The sequence below is a fragment of the Chlamydotis macqueenii genome, chromosome Z (genome assembly GCF_036417535.1).
Source record: "Chlamydotis macqueenii isolate bChlMac1 chromosome Z, bChlMac1.mat, whole genome shotgun sequence".
NCBI lineage: Eukaryota > Metazoa > Chordata > Aves > Otidiformes > Otididae > Chlamydotis > Chlamydotis macqueenii.
In genome coordinates this window covers 22,768,097-22,795,045 of record NC_141593.1, presented here as the reverse complement: position 1 = coordinate 22,795,045, position 26,949 = coordinate 22,768,097, and positions in this window count along the sequence as shown.

The window sequence follows — 26,949 nt, the reverse complement described above, 5'->3', positions numbered from 1 at the left end:
CCTTAGAAAGAATTAGGGACTACAGAGTCTTGAAAGCATGTGTTAAGTGGATATCAGTGTTCTGGAAAACACACTGCCTGATTCTTCAGCTTCTTGCATCAGCTCATACAGGTACAAATCAATTTCTTGAGGGACTTGATTTCTGCTCAAGACTAATAAAATCAGAAAGATCCTGCCTGTTTCATTCTGACACCAAAAAAACTATTTAGAAATTAGCAGCAGGTAGAAATCAGTCCACTAGATTTGAATCAGAGATTCAAAACTGGATATGTTCAAAGCCAAAACAAAATCTTTAATATCCCAAAACTAAATCCCAATTTTGTGACAAAGACCATTTATAAAATGAGCTTTTCAAGAATTAAAAATCAAAACATTCCAAAGCAATGCAATCTTGAGTCCAGTTTCGGATCCAGACTTCTGACATAGACCAGCTATGCTAGAGATTTAAGGATGCTTTTCGCACTGTCCCATGGTTGATGAGACTTGGGAGCTCAGGGTTACTCGAAGTCACTGAGCTAGCACAAAGCAGCTGCAGCATTCTGCAGAATTAACACTAGAAATATTTGTTAGAACAATTATCTTCAAGTTGTATATTGTCTCTCATCTTGTATCACTGGATTTTGCTGGTGTAGCAGTTCTTTTTTGAAATGCTCCATTTAATTTCAGATGAGTCAACGAACCGGTAAAACTCCATTCCATGAAAGGTTGTTTAAAAGTCTCAACTTTAAAATCTTTAAAATACTGCTGTTAAGTTCTAAGATTTACTCCCAGGGCCTGGGCTTGGGACTCTGGCTGGGAAACTTGTCCGACTCTGTTACTTTAAATACGAAACTCTGCTTGTGCAATCACAGTATCCTCCAACAACAGGGAAGGAAAAGAAAGTGCTTCAAACAAACAAGCAAACAAACAAAGACTGGAAGAGAGACTAAGAGGGAAGGAGTGCCCTGAATGTGTCTTTTCTGCATCCAAATCATGATCTGAAAACCACACTTCAGTTAAACGCAACCCTTGCACAGCTCTCACTTATTTCCAAATTGGCACCAGTGACTTATGGTGAGGATCACATCCATTCTCTGGTGCATCAGTATTTCCTGAGACCCCGAAGACTAAAATGTAAGTCTGTGTGGTAGATAAAAAAAAATCTAATAAATATTGTCAGAGCCCTTAGGATAGCTCACTTCCTTTATTAACCTTTCTGTCAGCAGGAGCCCTGGCCAGATTTCAGTAAAGGAAAAGATTCAGAAATTTCTCATGGGAAAAACACTGGCTTTTCTGACAATATTAAGAAACAATATTAATATAATAATAATTCAAATCTACACACTGAGGCCAAGATCTTTTACAGCTCTGCAGTGATCTCTGAGCTCCTCAGACCTCACATTTTCAGTTGCATGAAGCAAACACCTGTGGGCTTTTGGCGCTTTGCCCTGCTGAATTGTGGAAAGTTGAAAGACTTCCAGGGCGCAGTCTCATCCTTTCCTTATCACGTGCCTTCTTCACATACAATACTTTTCCAGTTCTCCTAGCATTACTGCTACTTCCTTGGTGATCTTTCGAGTCCCCCAACTAAGGAGGGTGACAGTGGTGCCCCCTGCCTCCCCACCCACTATGCCTCCTAGAGCCCCTGTGTTACACCTCAGCTGCAGACCCACTTCCTCAGCTGTGCCCAGAAGTGGAATAGCATTCATGGCTGGCTTTAGGGAATTATCTAGCACAAGTAGTCCAGGACAGACGATGGCATGTCTTGCTTCAGTCTATTCAGACTGATTTTAGCCTTTGCCTTCCTTCTGAACCTCTTTGGAGACATGAGAGGGAAATGTTAGAGGCACAAGACACACAGAGCAAGTAGATGATATCTACCCAGGGCTGAAATTTGGACATTCAAAGGTGGATGGGATCCTGGCTCACATAGAAAGGCAAGGGGAAATAATCAGAGAAAAAACACTCCAACAGAGGTGGAGTGGTGGGTATCAGGCTGTAAAACTGAAGTATTTGGTGAAACTCCTAGGTGGACTTGTAAATAACCTTGTCAACACTCCTAGTTCCCTATATCCCCTGCAATCCTTGTGTAGTATAGTGATTTAACTGAAAATAGTCTTCAATCTAGTAGTATTAAATAACAAGTACAATTACTATACATTCATTAGAATTATAGCATCATCGAATCATAGAATAGTTTGGGTTGGAAGGGACCTTTAAAGGCCATCTAATCCCACCTCCCTACAACAAGCAGGGACATCTCTAACTAGAACAGGTTGCTCAGAGCCCTCTCCAACCTGACCTTGAACATCTCCAGGGATGGGGCATCAACCACCTCTCTGGGCAACCTGCTCCAGTGTTTCACCACCCTCATTGTAAAAAATTTTTTCCTGATATCTAGTCTAAATCTACCCTCTTTTAATTTAGTTTAACTCTTTAGGTAAAGAGTTTCTCCTCGTCTTTCTTGTCAGCCCCCTTTAAGTACGGAAAGGCTGCAATAAGATCTCTGTGGAGCCTTCTCTTCTCCAAGCTGAACAACCCCAACTCTCTCAGCCTGTCCTCATAGATCATCCTCTGATCATCTCCATCGCCCTCCTCCAGACTCACTCCAAGAGGTCCATGTCCTTCGTATGTTGAGGGCTCCAGAGCTGGACCCAGTACTCCAGGTGGGGTCTCACCAGAGAGGAATAAATGGGGAGAATCACCTCCCTCGACCTGCTGGTGACAAATCAGCATTGATGTATTTGTAGCCAAGATACTTGCTAATATTAAAGATAAGATCAGAGGAGAATTCAAAGACCAAGTTCAAATTGCAAGGATGACTCGTGGTTCGTATGAGTGAGGGCAGTAATCAGTCAAAGTTTATCTCCTCTTGTTCATACTTTTGGACCTGCAAATGACACTTTTCACACTACTCTATAGCAAAACAGAAGCAACAAGAATGGTCTCAAAACCAAGATTTGCCAATTTTGTTTAATAAAATTCACCTAACATTCAAAATGCCTGAAGTGTTCCTAAGTGATCTGCCAGCCTTCATAATCAGGAGCTGCTGTGCAGAATCAATGCCGGGTTTTCAAAGGTATTTTGGTGTCTGAAGATGCAGGGAGTTATCTAGCAGGGCTTACAAATGTGGCAGTCACTAATGCAGACTACAATTTAGGATTAATGGCACCCATCTACTAGAGTGCTTTTAAAATTCAGTGAAGATGTTTTCTGCATTTTAAGACAACAAGGTAAATTTGAAAACCTGAACCTTTCACTGTCTGGTGGGATGCCCAGGTTAGCAGAGCCTGTAACCAGCACTCATGTATTCCTGGGGATCTGAGGTTGCAGACTCAAGCTGAGGCTGCAGAAAATGCTCAAGAAACTTCCAAAGTAACTTAAAATTAGCTGTGGCCTGGCTTCCACCTAGTATTCATCTCCTCTTCCTAATGAGTCTTGTGAATGAGTCCTGACTGTGCGTGTAAGACACATGAACATCTTTTTTGTTCTCCTGTATCTAGAGTTAGGTCTTGATTTGATCATTTAATGTTTATCACACTAAGAAGCAAGAAAGTAACTGGCTTTCTGTAAATCAAGCAGTATAAAACAAAGTTAGTGTTTCTAAAACAAGTCACTTCAGAAGTACAGAGAACTAAAAAGCATGTGTGGAAAAATCTTCCCAAATTCATTGGCTTTTGGTTTTTTTCCTATGAACTATTTCTTTCCCTGGGTTTTCCCAAGGCATTTTTAAAGAAACCAGCTGTCACTTGGCCAAAAGTTTTGGTATTCCCAGCAAGCTGGTTCTGTTTGGAACTAGATGATAAAGCTGCTGGAGATCATTTACTGGTCATAATCAGAGAGATTCAGGTTACTCTGTGGTGTCAATGAAGTCGAGTGTGTTCCTTTAGGTTGATATTCACCCTAGGCCAATTTTGAGAATCCTTTAAGTTTGACGAAAGGACACTTGTGCTTCTCTGTAAACACTTTTTATAAAGCCCAAAGCATCCTCCAAATTACAGTCAAGTGGTATTATTTATCCAGATCCTTGTAGGCAACTACACTTTTTATTCATCTATTTAGCCACAAAACTTTGATTTTTACATTGTGCTACAGGGGAGAGATGTTTCTTACTCATTTCCTACAGCTTAGCCTGCAGAAACACCACACAGCAGTGCCTTTGCATAGGCAAAGGCCATTGAAGACAGGCCAAGACTTGACCACCATTTAAACACCAACATAGTTCTACTGGGGAGGAAAAACCCCCAAAACCCACTAAAACCAAAACCTCAGAAGCCTTCCAAGTGTGTACTAGTGCACCCATTTACAGTCATCCTAACTTATCTTTTAAAAGCATCTTTGCCTGTCCGTGGTAGAGGAGAAGTCACATCAAAAGAAGGCATAAATCTTCAGCCACCCTCACTGCGAAGTTTGGCATCTCTAGTGACTATGCCAGCATTGTTTCATTAATGAGTTACAGCAAGTTACATACATATCTTATCTTTCCTCTGCATTCACCCCTTTGGAGAGGAACCACCAACAAGGAGAGCAAGTCTTAAACTGTGGGCAGTACATATCAACTGCCTGGAGGAGAGCTGGCTGATTACATCAGTCTGGCTTTCCTCCCTGTCCCCAGCTGCATTTTAGCTGCAAAACGGACAGAATAGCTACAAAATAGCTGCAATGGACAGAAATTTTTCTATAGTATTATTTTGTCCTTTAAGCTGTGCACACTCTTCTGAGAAGACTATAGCTGAGAATAGAGGAAGCAAAACCAGTTTTCATGGAAAGACCTTCCTAAGCTTTGGAGCCCTTGAACCTGTGTGGAGGCCTGGTTTTTATTAAGTCAGTCTCAGGATTTCAGTTTGGGGTATCTCAGATTTCTTTTCTCACCTCTTTTCATGTTAAGATACTTAGCACTGGTCTAGTACATGCTAGGTACCTCACAGCTGTGCATGGGATCACACAGTTAGGATAACTCACTTGTGAGGCCAATGACTTGTCACCACCTCACTACTGCATCCAGTAATTTGATTTGAAATGTATAAACAATTTTGGGAGTAGAATCAGGAACCCAGTGTCTTCCCTCCCACCTTATATCCATACCTTCCTCCCTTTACATACTACCCTCCATCACTTGCCTGTTGTTTTCTTGAATAAGTGGTTGCTGTAACTCTTTTTCATAAGAACATTGATCCTTTTGATGCAAATTAGACATGCCCTGCGAACACCTTCTGGACTGAGCTCTCCTGTTTGTGAAGACACCTGGTTCTTTGTTCCAGTAGGCTTGGATATCAGTTGAGATTTAAATTTATCTGCCCTGCCAAAGTTGGAGCACATTGGGAATGAAAAGAAGCAAAACATGAAGCATTTAGGAAAGCTTCTATTAAAAGGTGAGATACCAGTGGAGTTTAGGTGAGCAGTGCATTTCAAAATGTTTTGGGATTATATACCTAAATCATGCTTAAATCTGATAAGTCTATGCCTAGGACCATGGAAAAATTTATGGGCATTAGCCTTGATGCGTATGGATACTGGGCACCTCTGGATTGGACAGCAAGCTGATGATGTTAGAGAATACCTTAAGAAGACATTTCAGTGCCCAAAAAGACAGGTAGATACAAGCTGACAAGTGAGGCTTTTTGCAGATCTGAACATTTCTCTGTCTACAGTTCAAAACACTTACCGCTTCCCTATTACACAACTCACAATAAAATTCTGCAGCAAACATTCAACATGATGTGTTTTTCAAGACAGTGCTACTACTATTGTGGTTGATTCCTTCAAAATAGTAGTAGTATATGTTTACTTACATGTATGGAGATACAAACACATACACATCCATGAGCACTATCAGATTAAAAGAGTTAAAAAGACTACCACATCATATTTTTCCATTTATCTTTTATCAACAACTAGAAAAGAAAACAAGTTCTGGAATGACGAAAGTATCAAATCAAATTAACGAGCCAAATTCTCAAGTAATATAAGATGTCAGAGCTACTAGGTGAAGGTTGGGTCAATGTATTTAAAATGAGGGAAAATTTCGGGGAAAATTTTGAGCATTGTATTATTCTTTCCAGTTCATAACAACATTCCAATATGCAATTTCAGACATATTCTTTATCACGGGTAATTAACAGACTGAAAGCATCATCTTATTTCCTTTTTTTTATTTTTCTGATTTTTGCTATACTTGCATTATCTCTGCGCCTCCACCACTCCACCTAGCAGTCTTGGTTTACTGATAATTCCTGCTCTGGCTATCTGTATTTACAATAGGGCAGCATTTAACATCTCAAACATAAACTCATACCTGTTTTGGTATACTTTTCAGCATACTAATATGCTGAATATGGCTATGTCTACACCAGCAATACAGCCTGCCCTCTGATTCCCAAAAGCATGTTCAATTGCCCTATGTCCTTAAACGAAATTTGCAAGTTCCCTGAAAACTTGAGAAAGACTCTTATGCTCTCTGGGGATATGTACTCAAGACCAGTGTCCTGGTACTCGTAAATTCCTTTCCTTTCTTTCCTTGCTTTACAGACAGAAGGGTAGAGTTATTTTCCTGCCCTGTTCTATTGACATTGTAGACCTGACTGAAGCCTTTGGCCGTCTAAAACATTTTTCTGCAAGCTTAAAGAAGTGCAGAAAGCACCTGCATCCACTTTACTACTATTTGTCAAATTGCATAACTGCACTGCCAAAACATTTGGGATGTTGTGGACCTCTATGTGTAACACCATGAGTAACACTGCTTCAACTGAATAATTACATCATCAAAGACAGAAGATATTTTGTATTACCCCTATTTTACTTGGGTCATGAATAAAGTCTTACACAAGTTACAATCACTATAAAATGGAAAAACTTAAGCATTAGAACAAGTCACAAAGTACACAGTGTTCCAAAGAATAAGCCAAAGTCACAACTGCAACATGAAAGGAACACATAATTTGCCCATAGAGAAAGGAACCCTTGTCCCCCAAATTTCTCTACTACCATAAATACATGGAGCATCACACGGACCAGATATAAAATATGTACTTCAGGCAACCAGTGAAAAATTAATATGGAAAAAAAATCAAGTGTGGTTGCTGGCCACAGGAATTGTGAATTTTTCTAATTCCTTCTTTTACCTTTCTGGAAAAATTTCTGGTTCCACATGCAGACTATATTAACTGTTCTCTCTGGGTTTTACACAAGCTTCACTGTCAAGGTGTCTTCTGAACAGCAACTACAAATAGCTTCTTTAATACTAGATTATTTTAAGGTTTTCATTAGATGAAAAGGCTTAGAAAAGGAAAAGAAGTATTGATTTGGCTTTGACCAGTCAGGGATTATAGCCTCTGTTCAACATGGTTTTTTATTATTGAGAGCAGGAATCATTCACAACTCCATACAGCCATTCAGAAAGAAATTCCTTGGTGTGCAACCATCCTGGTTTATCAACGTCTGACAAGTAGGTCATCAGAGATCTACCACCTGCTCTGAGGAGTGGAATATTGATTTCTCCAAGGACATTTGAGAGTGTGCACAACAGTGAGAAAAGTCAAATCAGCACAGGAGATAATTCATTTTTAGTGTCATAATCAATGGTCTTCTGGTCAGATGAGAGCCCTGATATTTCTTGTCCCTTCTCTTTTTGTCTTTCCAGCCATTCATCTTCCCACTACCATTTCTCCATTTCTGCTATGTAACATCAGGATCATTTCCTACTTACTGATGATACACTGGAAATAACATAGAAAAAACATGTGCTTTGGCCCACCAAGAGACCTGGTTGAGAGACCATCTTTCACCATCTCCAACACTTCCCTTGATACAGTTCCCAGGCTCTCTTGTGCCCCCTTCTCTGAACATGTCATATTATTATTCTCTAGTTCATAACAATGCCCAGGTTGCTCATCACACTCCTCTCTTTCTGCTCCTTCTAACATACTATTTCACTCCTATGTCTCCTCTTCCTTATGAAATTACTCCAGCATTACTAGGTACATAGGAAGTGCTGATGACTGTTACTTGCAGTCACAGCTGATCTAGCTGATCTTCCTTTGTAGCTGTAGCTTACAATGAACATATAAAGAAATTTCCAGCTGCTCTCCCCAGACAAGGAATAGAAAGCATGGAAAGAAAGGAGTCAGAGATGTGTCCTGCCAGCTCTCTGCAGACCACAATTAAATGCCTTACAAACCAAAGTGGAACCAGGAGCCACAGCCTGAGCCTTAGTAGGACTCTATTACTTCTAATTACATACTGAATTTGCCCCACAGATGCTACCCTTTCCTTCTGAGAGGACAGGAAGACCAAAAGACAATCCTCATCACACCTCCTCTTTAATCAAACCTAGCCGAGTCCATGTATTTCACTCCTGGAAAATTTCCCCATAAGCCTGTTGCTCCAGCACTTAAATGTTTTTGTGGTTCTTTTAATAGTACAACAGGAAATACAACTGAAGTAGATGGAGCTGACTTCAAGAAGTCCAGATGTTTGGAAGGTATACAAATGTCTAGATCAAAATAACTTTTTGGTCTAGAAGTCAATCTGGAAAAGCATGCCAAGAATATTAATAAAGTTAATTTTGTAGTTTTTCTGATTGTATCTATCTTGGAAATGCTAGAAAACCAGCCTTTGACATTTCCATTTGGAATCTCACAAAAATCAAGGAAGTGGAAAGGCAGAGGAAACAAAAGTCAATGGTTGGTTAGTTTGAGGCTTGGGAAGAGATTCATGGCAGTTTATCTCTGTCTGTTTGCTCATCCCTATTTTAGGACTGCTGTCAAGCTCGTCTCTTTTAAAGCACAACACTGTCAGCCTCTCTGTGATACCTGCTGTGATAAGCAGCTGTCAGCTGAAGCTTAATCTGTGCACTTGAGCTCTTCTTTGTCCCCTCATGTTCTCTCTCTCCCAGATGTTTCACCGTGAAGAGCAGCTCCAGTCCTCCCTGATGCCTCACGTAGCCAAGAGCACCTTCAACCCAGAGACACTGCTCAGCCCACATGTCCAGAGCACTTCAAAATGTTCGAGCTGGCTGCATTCAACGTGTCTGAGATGCTGCCCATGTCATCTGGGCACCCACAGCATCACTGAATTACGTCACTTGCCAGCTCCTCTCTGGAGGACAGCAATGCCTTTTTCTCCAACAATGGCAAACAAAGTCATGTCCTGCTTTCAGCACTCATAACACTGCCGCAAAGATCATTCCCTGGTTGCTTATTTCTGTTAAGCCACCTCCACGGGCTAGTCCTTGCCTGCCAAATCCAGGATAAGAGCCTCACCTCAGCTTTAAAGTTCCTTGTGCTCTACTCCAAGTCTCATTCACCTCTCACTTGCTGACTCCTGCCTCCAGGAGGGCATTTTCAAACCAAAACTTTTCTCTTCCTTCCATATTTTCCCTTCTGCCTGACAGCTTCCCTAAGTAAATACCTATGGCATTATCTCCTCATCTTTCTTTGAATCCTGTGTTGAAGCTCAATATTGCTCTGAAACCCGCAAAAATCTTGGCACGGTCCAGAATGCCTGTTGTAGATACCACAGCCATTTCTGTTGCCCAAAGTACAGAAGGGAAAGGGAAGCAAACCCTCCTTTTGTGAGAGGCAGGCACAGGCAAAACACAGGCTGCCTCTCCCTGCTTTCTCTCTTTGCCCAGGCAGCAGCATCTCTTGCAGAGCCTGAGAGGTGCAGGGATGGTAGAAAGCGGCAGCAGGACAGCCTGCAAAGCTGGGACATGCACTGCACAGCAGAGCCACAGCTCAGGACTCACTCCACGCTGTGGTCAAAGCTCAGCAGTCATTCCAATCCCTTTGACAAGAACATGACACTTTTCACAACCTCTTTCTTCTTTATCCTTGACTGATTCTTATAACCAGTTCTTTCTTAAGAACAGAGAGAGATCAAAAATGAATCTCAGAGAGGATTTGGCAATCTGATCTGAAGCCCACTGGAATTCTTCTGCTGATCTCAGATAGGATTTTTGCTGGGGACCACAAATAATGTGCTGCACCTTGAGAGCCCATAAGCAGTTTTGCTCAGAGCATGAACATAAATCATGACAAATATGGCTTTCCCTGAGCTAGCACACATCTCATTCCCAGTGAGCAGTGCCTGTGTCAGTTATCTACTAAAAAAAGTCTGTAATTTAGGCAAATTTGCATGCCAGGTGCAAGGCAGTCATATTTATTATAAATTTAGAGCATACATTTTATTTTTGTATAGTTACAGTTGTGAATTTATATGTAAGTATAAATTTTTTAAATAAGCATTTAGAAGTCTGTATACTTTAAACATACACACACAGAGAGGTTCACAGGCTTACCTGTTGGGCAAGCTGGGCCACAGGATGCCAAACCACACAGCTTATAACATTTTTTTTTGTATGAAACCCCCATTTTTTAAAGTCTATGCAGTGTCTTTAAACTGAGAAATGACTTCTAGGCTTTTCTGGGACACTTCATGAGCTACTGTTGACCAGATAGAATGGTGGCCGTTTGTAATACTGTTTGCAATCCTTAGAATCACATCTCTGGTACAAACGTTCATTACTGTGCATTGGGAATAACTTGTTTCTCGTTCATCACGACCTGTGCTTCACAGACATGAGAATTTTACCCTCAACCCCCTTTTCTGAACTGCCACCCGGCATTTATTTTCTTTAGTCTGGAGGCAGATGGTTGCTCTTAGGCTCCTGAAGCCCTTATGCAAACACCCCACTGATTTCCATAGGGGATCTCCCCGGACCAAGAGCGCAGGCTTTGATCCACTGCGAGCAATGAGAAAGGGCAGAATCAATTACAAATTGTTCCCCTCTGCTCTAAACTTTTGGGTTGGAGGTGAAGGGAGTGGGGAGGGACCAGCAGCCATCTGCAACAGCTGTCATTGCAGAAATGCAGGGGGAGCCTGTCCTGGACAGCGAGCTTGCGACTGCACCGTCAGCAGTGCTGGGGATACCCTGGCCCTGCAAAGCATATCACCCATACAAACTGCATCCCCAGAGTTTCACTAAGGTCAGAAGCACACCTATGATCCTGGTAAAGAACTGAACCGCTTCAGTGCATTACAGTCCCGGACTAAGCAGGGACCTGAAAGAAATTCTTGCTTCTGCCAACCCCCTGGGACTTGGGGGCTCATTGTCCACCCTCTCTCTGCCATGCTTTTCCATCTGCGAAATGAATTTCCGTTTTCTTCTCGTTAAATGGGAGGAGACTTCTGGTAGAAGGGTATAAATACATAATCATGCTCTATGAAACACTCAAAAAACCTATAGACTGAATTAATTTAATTGTTATGGCTCAGATAACTCTTCCTTAAGCAGTAAATGTTTAATTTCAACATCCTGTGACTGAACTCCTTTGACTTCATAGAAATGCTTTGTTTACGTGTTGATCTAAAGTTTATGTTTTTAAATGGTGAAAGGAAAAGAAACAAGAAATACTTTTGACTGAGGAAAAGCAAAGGTTTGCTTCATTTGACATGAAGCTTCTTGTTTCTACTTATATGAAAAACCCACCTGCAGACCAGCCCCCAGTGAATATCCATCTTCACTTCCCTCCGGTTTTTGTTAGGCCAACAAGTGGCAGAAGCAGCAGCACAGCACTTCAGCTGTGCACAGTCCTTGCACAACAGGACCACAAGCAAAGCACAGCTCTCCAGACTTGACTGGAAAACTACAAAAACCACAAATAAAGTCACCACCAGCAGTAACATATACTTCATAGTAATAGTGAGGCATAGAAAAGTGTCATCGTGAGGGAACAAGATTTTCAGACTAATATTTGGCATCAGGAACTAGAGGAAATTCACAGTTTTACTGAGCTAGCAATAAAAAGACTAAACTAAAAAAACAAGATCATAAAATAGTGGTTCATATGCCAGTGATATTAACCAAAGTGGTAAAAAATAGTATAGACAATCAGTGCTTCTCATTTTAATGTTTTTAGTCTAAATTTAAAATGTTGGATTATAGACATACACACAATTGAGGTTTTTTTATTTCTTAATGATCTCAGGGAAGACGTAACTTACAGAGCCATTAGAAAAGGCTCAGAGCTTGAGAGCTGAAAAAAGGGCAAAATGAAGGGTAAGGGGAAAGGACAAGGGGCAGCTTTCAGAGAGGACATGAAAGAGTGAAGGGAAACACATACATTTTCTGTGCAGTGCTTTTCCCACCTACAATTTAAACACCCAATAAGCTTTCCTCATAAGTTAGGGAAATCATCGTTTCTAGCTGCATATCTAGAAATTGTAAATAATGTCATAATTTTTAAGGTGAAATTTATTAGATAATTTTGCAACTGTGAAAGATGTTTTCAATCCTGAATTCTATTTTTGAAATATATGGTAGATATGAAAACTAATAACCCCTGATACTGGAATTCTACAAGTTCTATACTCCTGAGATTTTCTCTTTTTTAGTGTTTGTTTTTTCCCTGCAGGGCTATGCCTCTCTTTCGAAACCTCCAAGCCCTTTCCTACCTATCTTTAAGCACAGCAGATATGCATGTGTACGTGTATTTATTTTGGCCTATGGCTACACAGAAAGGAAATTAAAAGTTTTATTGAAAAATCTCTTTTGTAGTAATGCCATTTTGGGGGATTTCTTTTTTCCTTTCATAGGATAATCCCATCCATTTGATGGTGAAGACCCTCTGCTGGAAATGCCTGAAAAGGTGCGTGGGATGGCATCCGTATCGATTACCTAAAGGTAATGAAAAACACCAAGTTTCCCTGCAAGCCACAGGCAGAGTTCTCAGGTGCCCTGGGCCCTGTCTCTACCTCAAATAGTGGTTTTTAGAAGAGATTAGTGTTCACTGTTGCACCGTTTGTTCTAAGCTAATGCTGTAGGAATACATGGGGTTTTGATCGCAAAATACTGAATACGTAATACAAGTCTCCACTTCCCTTTCAAGCAAAGAAGCTTGGCCTTCCAGCTGGCACTGGGTCCTGCACCCCACACCCTGGGGTGCCCAATGGGGTGCTCAGCTCAGGTGCAGCGTGAACACATGTCCCTGCCTGGGGGAATGGGGTTTGCAGCGACTCCTTTCCTCTTACTTTCCATCTGGGCATAGTTGCCACGGCTAGTGCTGCAGTGGGATCCACGGGATGGGAAGAGGATGTGGGACAGAATGGGGTGGTTCAGTCATAAAGATATTGCAAACACATGCACACAGAAATACCATGAAGCAGGCTGCCCAGGGCATTTCATGTTTAGTTCCATGTTTTGAAGAACAAGAGGCATTGTCTAAATAGGTTTAAGTAACAACACAGTTGTGAACTCACTGTGCTCCAAAGGGTTAAGTAATATAAACCCACAACATGACATTCACAGTGATCCTCTAAATAATTTTCAGTTCATAGCAATTATTTCACAGGTGTCAGGTATTTGCTAATTTAAATGGTTTTCATGTAATTAAAGACCACCATTCAATACTTGACCTCAGCAGAGCAATTATGGTAACAATGGCAGACAAAAAATCCTAACTGCAAAGTATAAAAGCCTTTGCAATGCTTTATCCTGCAAAAGGCAAACCCAGGGCTACAGCAGGCACAGGCAAAAGATAATCAGAGAAAACATCTGAGGTACCCTGACCCATCAACTGGTGTATCACGGCTCTGCCCCACCACACAGCCAGCATTTAGCAGGGACCGGGGCTGCTGCCTCAGCCCAGTGCTTTCCCTGCGCTGGTGCTGTCTGGCTTCTGCAAAGAGAGGTGGCTGTGACCCAGTGTTCCCACCTCCTCCTTGTGCCAGAGCTACCAAGCCTGTGGCTATGCCAATAGCCAGAGCAGGGAGCTGATCTGGCAGAAAAGTAACTGGGAGTAAACCCAAAGCTTCATTTTCAACCAAACCGGGTCTCAAATCCAGTCTGACAGGGAGTGGTATGAATACAGTGCAGAAGAAAAGAGGCAACGACAACTAGGGGAAAGGAAGGACCATTTCTTGAAGCAGCAGTACCAAAACATCAGCATAAAGTGACTTTGAGGTTACTCATAAAGATGGGAATAAATGCTTCTCTAACCTCACTCTGCGATCGATGCAATGCAATGTAAGAACAATAGAGCAATAACATTAGGGATGTTGTGATGGGCTCCCTATCAATCTGTACTCCGTAACTGGCTGGTCTCCACCTCACTGCAGTGTCACCCACCCACACACCTCCTCTCCTTATTTAACCACAGCACTACTCCTTCCTTGCCTGCAAGGGACAAAAACTCAGCAATGAGTGGGCTAGAAGAATAAATGTTATTTCATCTAGTTTAATGGAAACAACACAACTGAATTCCAATCTGAGTAAAGCAAAATTGTCTCAACACATAAAGCCAGCCGGCTTTGAATGGGTGTGCAATCAGAGGTTCCCTAGTGCTGATAGTCCCGTGAAACTTGTATCAACAGAGAAAACAGAGCTGAATACAATCAGTTCTAGATCTGCAACACTGTCCTGTACAGCATCAGTAAAATTCACTTATGCACAAAATATCTATTGAAATACTCTCCACTGCTTGCAGCTTTCACAGGACAAGGGTGAAATTTCTGCAGAAATGGTACCATTTATTTTCATGGTACCATTCAGGGTCCTCAAGTTCAAAGCTCTGCTCAGGACATGACCAGCTCTGAAGTTGGATCCAGCTTCAATTCTGGACCAAGTTGCCCAGGGCCTTTGAGCATCTTCAAGACTAGGGATACCAGCCCTCTCCAGGCAACCAATGCTTGACAGAGGTTCTGACAGAGGGACTTCAACTATCATATAATCCATGCAAAGGCCAAAAGGGTCAAGAATATAGAGAGCTCTGGGACAAAATTTGGAGTTTATACACTTAAGCCAGAGCCAGCAATGGGGGTCTCAATCCAGCCTGGTACCAGTTGGTGTATAGAAGGCAATTTGGCCTGTCAAAATCAGAGAAATCTGATTTTCCAACTAGCTATGGTTTGTGTTAGCTAGTGGCAGACTAGGAGACCTGGAGCTCCGTCTCCCTCCTTCTCAGCCCTTGTTCCTTGTGCCTAAAGTTTACCTTTAGATTAAGCAGTTGCCGGGCTCAGCTGCTTGGCCCTTTCCCTGCCACCCCAAAACATCACCACGGAGGAAAGGACCATGCTCCGGCCACTGGCACAGACATGGGGTAGAAACCTACTGTCTTCTGCCTTTTTCAGTGGAAGCCTTTGCTGAAGAGCAGCCTGTAGTATACACCAGCTGCTCCACACCGCCTGGAGAGACAACTCCTCATCCAGCAAGAAAAGCCACACAGGGTTGCCTTAATTTTTTTAAGAAGGTTCATTCAGAGCATGCTTCAAAGGTGACACCAAGGTGCTGGGCTTTGTCATGGACATGATGCGAGAAGACAAAAAAGAGCTCTGAAAATGCAAGAGAAAGAGCTAAGAATTAATAAATCAGAGTAAATACTGAGGTGTGCAGGCTTGTTTCCACCTAAAACAAAAGGGACTGTGTCGTTGGCTTCAGTGAAGCCAGACTTTCACCTAAGCACTGGTGATGCCAGAGGAAGGGACAGCAGAAAGATTTCATTATCCAAGTAAACAGGGTGATCCAGTTTCTTCAACTTAATTCATACTGGAGGCCAATGTTCAAATAATTAAAACGCTGTTATACATCGGTCATCATGATCTGTGACTCATGCTTTTCAGCGTTCAATCAAGTTGCTTTTAAATTAGCCGACAGACTTTTTGCTGATTGCTGGAGCATGTCAAGGCTCTCTACCTGCTTCAAGAGAACATTTTATAGGCGAGCCCTGCTCTCGTCCTCAAGGTCTCTTAATGCAGCTTTCTCTGCAAACCTAGCTCAACTGTGCTGAGCTTGTAAGCCTTCAGAAAGGAAAACAACATCTATGTTGTTAGTAATGAGATGCTAAAGGAGGAATTAAAATCAAAGAAGCCACTGCCTCTGTAAGTTCTTATAGCTCCCTTGTCTGCAGTGGTGGGAAGCTTTCCGAGGGGTCCACTTCAAACTCTTACAGAGGCTGAACATAGTAACCAAAAGAAAAAAACGTTTCTTTTACTAATAAAAGAGATATTTCATAACTGTTCCTTCTGCAAGTGACAATGCTCTGACCTTCAAAAAAGCACGCCTAAAATTGCCGCAGACTCTTTTCCCAGGTACACAGCTAAGTGGGCAAATTTTCAAAGTAAGGAGCATTTCTCTGGACTCAAATGGAGTGCAATGAGAACTGCTGCAAATTATCATCCAGCATGCACTTAGCACCATACATACACAAGGGGATTCTGAGAAAAATATTTACTATTAAATGTAATTAATGTCTATGTAATTGTTAATACATAATAACTCTCATCATATACTAGGAATCCTAGACTTCCCAGCATTAATTAGGCTACATAAGACATGACCAGAAGATATCACTGACATAAACAGTTTAATATTATTCAAATATACATGAATAATGAGAATGTTCACAATAATACTGTCCAATAAGGTATTTCATATAAATCAGGGCGGGGAGGAGGGGGGAGAGGGGAGAAGGATGATATTGTAGCATCAACTGCATATTTGGTAACAGGGGTTAATCAGAAGCTTCCCAGCTGGCTGGCTGTTTCCTGACCGCCCATTATAGATTTATTTTTCCCTCTTCCTTCCAAGGGTGAGGTGCTGGCCTCTCCACTCCGGACTGCTGTGCTGGACAGATCAGTTAAGATATTTGGCAATTTACAAGCGACTATTAAATTACTCATGCATATTTTTGACCTAGTTATAAAATACAATCACTGGGCATTATCCAGGAGAATGCAGAAGACTGATAATAAATTGCAGATCTTGTGTCACCAGTTCAAAAATCCAACCCTGGCAAGAAGCTAGGCCGATTTTCTGACAGTTGTTTTCACAGCCTTTTTAACCCAACAGAGCAGGGAGCGGCAGAGCACACGTCCCTGCACTGGAGCTGGGCAAGCAGGCTGCTCTGTCGGCACCGGGACTGCCTGCTCCACAGCACCATCGAAAGAAATGGAAAATTCTTCTTCAAACAAACACTTTCAAAGAAATGTGACAATTCAGCATCAACGGGGAATGGAGATCAAATTCAGGGAAAAAAATTATTTCTTTTTTGTTACTTTTGCAAGTTTTGTTAGTCTATTTGGCATTGTCCAAATACTGACAACTTTTCACCAGATTTGGGGATTTTTTCATACTCACTTCTTTATCTTTCCACAAGCAAAATGGAAAGAAAGAAGAGGTAAAGAAGTGAAAAACAAAGTTTTATTGATTTTTTTTTCCAAATCAAAACCCAACATTCCAAGCAAAATTTTTTATTTCCCTCAAAAATCGTTGAGTTAGCCTTGTGGGCAGCTCTTCTTACAACTATTGGATTCCTCACGAAGAAAAAATGAAGATCTTATTGCTGTACCAAAAGCAATCGGGCACTAGAGTGTCTCCCATCCAGGAAATTCACCGCATAGGTCACCAAAGCCTCCCAGTTACTGCATTGCTAAAGCTTAACTTTCTCATGGGCACAGTGATGCCAAGACGTTTTACCATCCTGCTGTGAAGTGTTACTCCTGCAAATGAAACCCCTGCAGGCAAAAAGCAGTGCAGCCCCATTCAGATACTGCTATTACTTTTGCCAAGTGTTAACATGAAAATTTGCTTTGAGCTCTCCGCTGTCTGCCCTGTTATTCCTTTTCTTCTGTTTATGAGACAAAGACTTCATTTTACTGTGTGGCCTGTATGATGTCTCCTTTCTGTTTCCACCAAGGATGGCCTCACACATGCGGCAGCCCACTTGAGCCATCAGCCAGCAACACAGCAGACCTCCTTCTGAGTGGGAAGGGTCCCTTTCCCACAGGGCAATGGTCCAGCTGCGGCCAGAAGAACTTTCTGCAGTGAGCCCAGCCAGCATGCTCTGGTCTTACTGCATGGCCATCGTGTAGACAACACCGCTGAGCAGTGGGAGAGGCGAGTGCCACGACGGCTGAAAGCCCCATCTCAGCAGGGCATTGTCCTCTGCTCAGTGCTGGAAGAGGCCCTATACCCAAGCCCCCATGGCCACCTCTGCTGATGCTCAGGGATAAAGATGTCACCATGTATCCTCTTGACAAGGGGAAGAACTACCCTCTGACAAGTTTTCATTGCTGTTAAAAGGACTAAAATTTTCACTATGTATAGCTTTCTCTGAAGTGTGAGACCCCAGTCACATTAATTCTGCCACAGGTACAGGCCAGCAGAAAGAAAACAAACATGGGAGCAGGGAGAGGCTTAGTAAAAAGGAAAAGAGATGTTGAAGACAACCATGAATAAAAAGGATTTCTACACAGAGACTTTGCACCCATTCAGGCTAGCTAATGCAATACACTGTATGAACACTCTTGCTCTAGTTTAACAGTGCCTTTGTCCATGTTAGCTTAAGCCTGTTCCAAATCAGCTAATGCAAAGCTGAGATAAACCTGGATTAAATCAAGACTGGAATGTACGGAGAAGGACTGCTTGGAAATTGTGTCCCAAGGCACATGCTTACTTCAGCTGGCTGAAGCACTGATTTATATGATGGTGTTTCAGGATGGAAAGTACATATTAATAGAAAAGGCATATTAACATGTAATTGAATGTACAGGACATTTTGGAAGACCTTTCTTCAATTTTTTTTTTTTTTAAAGCATTTAATGATCCTTGAGAAATACTAGAAGCAAGAAAAATACTAAATGATACTAAAATGTATCATTTTAGTAGTTATTGTATCTAGATGAGAACAAAGAGCTGCATGCAATCTGAATGGCAGAGGATCAAAAAAGGACCTGATTTTTTATAATTTTCATGCTAAAAAATCTCCAACTATTTTTCCCCTTAATAACCAGCATTTCCAATATAATAGAACATGCTAGGGAGATAATATATCCTGGAGTGCTATGAGTGGCTTTACAAGTCCAGAAAGATTGGATACATAACTCATAGACAGGGGTTGGAGAAACAAGACAGACTTTCTGAACCCCCCGGCATGGACCCATGAGCACTCATGCCAATGCCCAGAGACCAGATCTCTCAGGGTCCTGGGTGCAGGGTGCCCAGCTGCCCAGTCTGAGGTAGTAGGCAACTTGAACACAGCTCCGGTTTTCAGCGGTCATGACCTACCTGCGATGAATTTAATGGCCTGATTTCATTTACAAATGGAGCTGTGCTGTCTGGGTTACAAAACACACTTCCATTTATGTTGGAAAGTATACCAGAGAGATTAGTTAAATAGCCAAAGATTGGCTTTATCATCTTTTCAGAGTGTGCTCTTCTCTGCTGGGGTCATGGTGACACAGAAACAGAAGAAGTTTGCACTTTCTCCTTTAATATTGTAAAAAAACCTCCAGGGGGAAGGACAGAAGCAAACAACCGCCCTTGGTCTCCTTCAGATGAGGAGATGGAAAGGTCAATTGAGATTACACTGAGCTTCATTTCAGGGCTGCAAGACATGTTGTTCGTTTCATTAATCCTTCCTGGCTATTCCTGTGCCCCAGACCTGCTTTGTATTCATTCCATTTGCAAAGAATAACAATAATTTTAAGTATCTTCAGTCCAAGACACACAAGTCATAATTATTAGTTATTTTATTTTAAGTTAATATTGTCCCAGAGTTAATAGCGAAACTAATCTCTTATATGGATATTTATAAAATTGCCTGTAACGCACTAACAACAGATTTCAGCATTTTAACTTCCAGTTCTCAGGCTACCACTGAGAGATTCACGTGAGAAAATATCTTGTAATTAGGTTTACTAGACAAAACAGTGGAGAAATCTACAAAAGCACGACCGAGTTTATGTCTGGGACCTCATGCCACCATGCTAGGGCACAGGTGAGAAGATTGGAAGAATTTAAGCTTTTCCCATCTTGAGCTACGTCCTGCCCCATCTATACTGCTACAACAGTAGCAACAAACAAACTGCTATCCACTGAGTCCACTTGAACAATTTTGAAATGAACAAATATATGTGAGAGCAAAATCTGACTGGTTACATGTTCGTGGAAAGCAATTACAAGGGACTTGCTGGGAACTTCAGCCTTAGTTCCCTTCCAACTCCATATGAGTACTTCTAGGAGAGGCTATGTCATTCTATTTCCAGCTCCTGCAGCTATGTCACAATTCGTCGTTTGCAAAATTAGAAATTAATGAAGTATGCTGGCATTAGGAGGAGTCCTTGAGAGAAAAATCCAGCAATAAAAGGCTGGTAATTGCAGCTGAACAAGGAACTGATGGATATCATACCACGCTGGTTGCAGGTAGGTAGGCAAGTGACTCATGAAGTAGGCTATATAGAAGGATGAGTAATCAATGGAAACAGAGTGGAAAAACAAATTGTCTCAAAGGAGAAAGGCAGTTGCTGCCGGAGATCACCTGTCTAGGACACAGAAGCAGTAATGAAAAATATGTTGGAGTAGAATAAAGAAGGATAATGGAAGAAAGCAGTAGAGCAGCAGTTCCCAGTCCCAATTTGTCAGAACTAACATCACTCACAGCAGCTGCAACAACTCCTGGCCATCAGCAGAGGAGGAGGGAGTCAGTTCTTTAAGCAACATGCTCTGACCCATCTTGCACATCTGCAGCAGCATGTGGGGGGAATGGAGGCAGAGAGCCTACTGCAGACAGTAACTAGAGGTGCATCTGGATAGGGCAAATCAGACAGTGCAGATTTGGAAGTGAAGGGAAACATGCAGTACTTTGAGGCAAAAACCCTGTCATGGTGTTTGGATGTTAGAGCATGAACATCCACATGGGCAGCTGTCACTGCGGAGGTCAGCAGAGCTCAGAGTAATGAAGAGGGCTTCTTCCCAGACCCCAGTAAAGCAGCCATGTGCTCCAGTGCCATTTCCCACACTCCTGCTCCAGGAAGCCCCGCTGCCAGGGGCTTCTCACACACACAGCAGCAGGGGAACCCGCCACTCCTTCTGTGCACAGTCGGAGCTGGGGGAAGATGAAGCTGGTCTCCCTGATAAGGGGATCCCACACGGAGCTGGGACAGGCCAGCACATGCACGCAGATCCAGGAGCACAGCAGCGGTTGTGCCCCGCTGTAAGATGCAACGTGCTGAGACTTTTCCCTTATTTGGATAGGTATGGTCCATTTAGACGTTAAATGAGAGCCAGACCCTCTCTCCTCTGACTGTGATTATTGAATCACAGTCAATAATAGAGACAGGGAATACTCTGACACTTCATCCTTTCATATGTTGTTTACCCAATTCTCTCAGACTCTGTTAAATCTTAAGCTATTCCCCCAATAATTTTGTATATTTGGACTGTATATCCAAGCAAGGCTTCGGAATTAATCATAATGCTAGTCATTGGGACTGAACAGGAATGGGATGGATTTGCCCTTGTCCTCAGATGAGATAAGCCTACCCATTCAGAGGAAGTTTCCCAGATCATGCTCTTGGATTTGAAAAATTAAACTCCATATCTGCACTACCCTTGCTTAGATTCTGATCCCATAAACACTCTCACTAAACGTTTGCAAAGAAGAGGAAACACAGCCAAATCCTATTAAGTTATACTGAGCAGCAATCCTGTTGCAGGACATTTATGTTTTCTGTGTGTTCCACTGGGAGAGAGGTCCCTTTAAAGCTTTCAGTATGATTTAAGCACAAATGCTTTTTATATAGGTCAGGAAAGAGAAATGTAATTTCCCCTAGTTTTGTTTGGTTGAAGTTCTCTCTTCTAGCACTTAATTAATGGCTCTGGTGAAATGTTTTGAAAGCAGCAATGTTTCTAACCCCAAATGCATTGCCAAATTGAGCACTTCCTGCTCATTGTCTGTTTTGGAGAGGAGGCTGAACTCACATCCATGCGCTGCTAATAAAATCAAGGAAACTATTTTTATGGGTATGGAAAAAAAAGTATTTCTTCCTCAGTACCCACCTCTGTCAGTTATAGCTGCAGGAAAGAAAGAAGTGATGTAAGAAATGTGGAAAGCAACGGAGAGGAGGGAAGGGAAGCCACACAGGACAAGCAACGTTACCCCAGCTGGAACAGTCAGCTTCACTGGTCCACTTTGACGCATAACTTCCTTTCTTAATTCCTTCACCCTTCAAACCCAAGCACTCTGGGGAGAGTCCACACAAGGACATAAGCACCCAAAGTGGAAATGAGCCAGAACCGCATCCAGAACTCTATCCTCAGATCTTTACCTGGTCCAATGAGCACCTGGTTTTTCACCAGTTAATTTCTCCACGTTCTCAAGCGTTCATGTCTCTTACAGCCCACCCCCGCCTCGAGCCGGAGACACTGCATCCCAGAAGGTCTCAGTACACATGCTCAGAGCACCCCTAAAGTGTGTCCCGAGGTGTCCTTACAAACTGAGAGCATTGCCATCAAAGACCCGCCCAGAAGAGGAGGTGATAAAATTCCGTTGCGCTGTGGCCTGATGACCACTTCTCCATGCAGAGAGATGTGAACATGCGTCTCCGCAGTGTAGAGGGTTTCAGCTTGCTACCCTAACGGCCAAAGTTTGGATTTATTTCACCTAGGCATTTTGCACCAAAATTAGATAGGAACAGAGAGAAACGGGGACTTGCAGCAGATGCTGCAGCCCAGTTGAGTTGCCCTCCTTGTTGAGCACAGAGAAAACCTAGGAAAACGTCTCCTGCCACTCTGCCACTCTCTCCATCTTAGACATCTCTAACCTTTCAAGGCAAAACCATATCACTAACTGCCTATCTATCTGTGAAATAAGTTAGAATTTAATATTTGCTGTTATAAAACACAGTCATCTTCGAGACAGCTTAAGCCATGCAGGAGACTTTAAAGCACCAAAAACATGGTTCTTCTTGCAGGCAGTACTGCTCCAGACACTTTCCACTTGCCATAGCTCCTGATTGCCATAGTCCCACGTCATCATGCTCTTAGACAGACTGATGAAACTGCTCCATCCGCAAGCACAGCCAGACTTCATGCCCTGCCTCTTCAGCTCTTTTGTTACTGGACCTAAAGCTCAACAGTGGAGAAATGTTCGCTGATAAAATCCCTTCATTTTCTGGAAGATGTCCCTTGCAAGCCTTTGCCACGTTATGATATCACTTAAGCAAATGCACCTTGACAGAGAAGGCTCCAGTGGAAAATACTGCTTGGCTTCCACCAAGGTCAGAAGGTCTTAAGCAATAGCCCAAAGACGGTAAAAATTCTTAAGAGCTACAGGTGCATCTTTACCAGGAAAAGAAACTTAGTAGAAGCTTGTCAAGGGTGTAACCATAAAAGACTGAAACTGCATGGGAGGCAAAGCATGGAATAGCACCTGGCCTGACTGGAGTAAGTCCTCATCCTGACACTGATCCTGATGTAGCCTGTGCTGATGGGAGTGATGGCAATGATCAAGTGAAGCCACAGCAAACAGACCTGAGCAGATTTCACTGCTAGGTGAGGATGGCAATGATTTTGGTTCTGATGCAACAAGACAGCCTTTGCTGAAATAATAATTGGTGAAATAGCAGATCTGTGCACAAGAGAGAACTATATGGATATTGAAGTCTCAGGCAATGGTAACAATATGGACATCAGCTAACAAGTAAACCATAAAGCTGCTATCAAAGTATTTAACGGCTGCATTGCCTATCTTCAATAGCAGCCCAGAACAAACACTGCTCACTTAATGTTGTTCTGCAGACTCACAGCATCTGACAAAATAAATGACCGCGCAGGACTTCTCATTTGGCATTTCTCCTTTCTGCTGGAACACAATGATACTGGCTAAACATGTGTCTTGTAAGCATCTACCTGCAGTGTTCTTGGTTTTTGTATTTACATAGCCCACGTAAATTTTGTGCTTTACTCACAGAAAACACAGTGACTTTTTAAGTCTAATGCATTCAATCTGAAGTTGTTGCTTCACCTACTGCCAATATGGGGTTTTTTTGCTAAAGAACATTAGAACATATTAAGAAAACATATTTGCATATGTAACCCTCACACTAGCACTACGAGTTTCAGCAGCCAAGGAAGTGGTATATTCCCAGGTTTTGGATCAGTGAGGTTTCTATGCATCATTAGAGTGACCTGGCAAGGCCAAGAAAGCAATGCTCAAAAGGCCAGAGTGATCCCATGCACAAGCCTGCCAACCTGGGAACAAAGAAGCCAAGGCAATATGCAACACTTCAGAAGAAAAGTGACTACCGGTCTGCAAGCTAATATATTCATTTTCAGCTGGCTGCAAGCTTTAGGGAGACTGATGATATTATTGGAGAAAAAAGCAAGTCACAGAAGATAATAAAGAAGTTAAATAGAAGAACTGCAATGCTCACTTTCTCCTCACTAAAGGAATATAAGAACTAATGTTATTAAAAATATTTTTAAAAATAAGCAGTTAGGATTTGTAGCAGAAGCATTAAAATTCTCATTGTTTTAAAAACAGACCGCACATGGATCTCATCAAACTGACACCTCTAGGAAGAACGGGTCATCCATGCAGCTACGGGAGAGTTTGAGGGCAGTGGGGAGTCAAGAAGCCAGCAATAAAAACAGGCTAGGGCTGAAGAAACCTAATCATCCTACTCATCATGACTCAATAATTATTTCTCAGTCTTAAAAGCAGAAACTGAAGGAGTTTCTTTCTCAGCGAATCATCAGACAAGCAGAGCCACCAATAGGATGGTTGAAATAGAAAAAAAGACTTTAGTGTGAAATTAGTTATGTCTGTTTTAAGGAAAGTCGTTATTAACTGAAACTGATCTTAAATTAAGGATTGCATTTTCCAAAAGAGATCTCAGAAACCTTTTCCTGCCCTACAAAAAAAAACCACCGGTCCCATCTGCAGCTTCAAGCATCCAATCTGCAAAGTAGATACAATTTTAGGAAAGGGTAGCTGCTTTTCTGGACCGAACAGTCAGAGGAGCAAAGTCCAGAAGTAGCATTTCAATCTGATTTAGAGAAGTAACTTGCATAATCCCAGGCAGACTTAGACTGGGAGTGCCTGAGCTCGTGGAGGCCTTCTGTAGGAAGAGTCAACATAAATATGAGTTCTTCCAGTTTCTACTGGGAAGCTAAAAGGAGAGGTAGGACTCTCAGTATTAGCTAATGATTTTTTTTTTTTTAGGATATTTTCAAGACTTACAGAATTTGAATCATCCACTGCTCTCAGCTTTGGCACTATTTGACTTCCTATCTGTAAAGTGGAACTACCTTCTGTTTCCTCCTGCAATGTTTTGGAGAGAGAATGAGGTGTTTTAAGGACTGAAAAAAAAAACCTAAAAACAACAGTAAAAAAAAAAAACACCAAAAAAAAAAACCCAAACAAAAAAAAAAAACAAGAAAAAAATGCCGGAGATCCTTTAAGCTGCGTCAAAAGGAAAAAGAGTTTGAGAAAACTGTTAAAAATTGTTGCGTGCGTCAAAAAGACAGGTTAAGCCAGGCAAAGAATCCCAGCAGTAACACAGAAAGAAGCAGACCTTGCAGAGGAGCAGACGTGTGAGTTCATGCCCCAGACCAGACTTCTCTCCTCTCGGAGACAACCTCAGCAAACACGAGTAGGTGGGCAATGAAAAGCTCACGCCGTCAGTTTGCACGGGCCATGGGGCAGCTAACAGAGGAACAGGCACTGACCAAGCTCCCCAGCTACAGGCAGGAATTGGGGTAGTTAGCTGCAGTATTTAAAAGTAGATATCTCATTAATAGTCTTAATCCTTGGTCCAAGGGGAGAGTGGAAAACAGGGTCAAAATGGCAAAGCCTGCACGTAGTGCCTCAGCTCAGGCACGTCTGCTGGTTATTGCAGAGAACAAAGATGAAAACCTTCGCTAATGCAAAATCTCATGAGAACAAAGCAAGTGTGTGAAAAGGGAATATATAAAACACGTTCACAAGGAACAACTAGTGCCAAATATTTCTCTGTGCTTGAAGTGTCAGCTGAGTCTGACAGGTGCCTTTGGAAAAAAAGCAAGTCAGAGCAATAACTAATGGCTCCCTAAATCCCCACTGTCAGGCACTGGCATGCTAGTCATTTCCACACTTCTCCTTTCTGACGGCTGAAGGAGAACCGCATCTTCCCAAGACACCAGACCTTGCTCATCTCCTAAATAAACATTAAATTCCCACACCCCCTCAAGGGCTGAGATACTTGGGTGAGGATGCAATCATCGCTCCCCCTATTGAACACCTGCCTCCCACCGTTACCCCGGGCTCTTCATCACCAGAACAATTCGATCAACTTGTATGTTTGCCTCCTCCTGCATCCCTGTCTCAGTGCAGTGAGGACAGCCTCTCCTGTGGGTCTGATGTTCAGACTGGTTTTTTCTTTTTAAGACTTAATTGCCTGATCTGCCATATTTCCCAGATCCCATGCAAATCACTTACCCTTCCTTTGGAGTAGAGGGTGCTATTGCTCACTATCACCCTCAGATCCTGTCAGGATGCAAAGAATAAAGGCTGTGAGTTACTCCACAGGGGAAAAAAGGGGCCATAGAAAGATGTTACCTAAATGCAACATAGATTCCTGTCTGCCACTTTGGTTTCACTGGGTAATGGATTTCAAGCATCTCTGCCTGCCATAAAATACCACCAAAAAAAAGTTAACATATGCTCACTAGGAGAATGGACTAAACTTTCATCAAAATAATAGCATGATTTCACTACCATGAAATACTGATTTTGAGGTAACCATTAGCCATTTGTAGAAAAAGAATTCGAACTTGTGGCTTCAAAGGCCTGAAAAGCATTCACTAATCTTTGGTCAGCAGCTGGACTGGAGGAGATAAGCCTGACCTTTATTTTGATGCACTTGCTTTCTTGAATCAATGCTGATACGGTCTCCGCAGAAATACAGGTTGATCTTACTGTGCAAAAGGCAATTTTTCAAAACAAAACTATGAAGTAAGCAACTCACTGAGGTCAGGAGAGGGAGGAAAGCAATGGAATAAATGACTGGTGAATGAGAAAATTATTATAAGCAGCTTAGCTAGACTTCCAGAACATCAACTGGGGAAGGAAAAATGGCAAGAGAACAAAACTGGTGCATACTGAGCCAGGGATAAAAAAAAAAAAACACATGAAATAATCACTGTATTTTTGCAAA